We start from the raw sequence: 834 nt of genomic DNA, 5'->3' as shown, positions 1-834 counted from the left end.
CTTCTCGTAGAAATGTTTTTTAGCGACTTTTTTCACAAGTCGCTTCAAAGTCGTGCCCGAGCAGTGTTGCCAACTGAGTAGCTCCCTGACCTATGCCAAGCCTTCCCTTGGATGATCTTTCCTACCCTAACCTTGCCTTGGTGCTCAATTTCCCTTAATAGTTAGTTCTATGCGCCCTTTCTATACCTTACTGAACTTATATCATTATAAGCACAGGTGTTTTTTGGGGTTAAAATTACATACCGTTAAATTCTTGTCCTCGGTTTATAACGCGGTGCAGATTTGTAACGTCCTACGAAGGAATTTCACGAGGATGGTCCCTGTATGTCGAAACGGGATTTATTTCATCTACGAGGATTATTTTGACAGCGATTTAACATATTAGGCCAATGAGAGTTACTGGAATTCAGGAAAAACGGATATTCCTTCTTGTCGCTATGCCTCCTCTCCCAAACGCGCATGTATTAAAGTACTTCAAACCGATCGAGTCCAAATCGATAACAAATACAGATTTGAAAAAGAAACACTAAGAAGAAGAACAAGATCAAATAATTGAATAAACCAGTAAACCAGCGCTGAGGCCGCGGACCCGATGGACTGGAGAATAACTTGAAATTATTATTTTCAATAATTCACAAGTAACTTTGAATAACTTGCTCTCTAAATAAGGACCTCCTTTTTCCTTTATCATTATTATTACTATCACCTCTTTCATTTTCCCGACACGACCGCCACCTACTCTATCGCGAAAATCATTTAGCGGAAAAAAGAAGCTAGTTACTGAATCGTTGAATTGACCAGAAAATGAGTGTTTTTCGAAACGAGTGCGATGAT

Source organism: Penaeus monodon, chromosome 29 (genome assembly GCF_015228065.2).
Source record: "Penaeus monodon isolate SGIC_2016 chromosome 29, NSTDA_Pmon_1, whole genome shotgun sequence".
In the NCBI taxonomy this organism is placed as follows: domain Eukaryota; kingdom Metazoa; phylum Arthropoda; class Malacostraca; order Decapoda; family Penaeidae; genus Penaeus; species Penaeus monodon.
Note: the sequence above shows the minus strand (reverse complement) of the source record.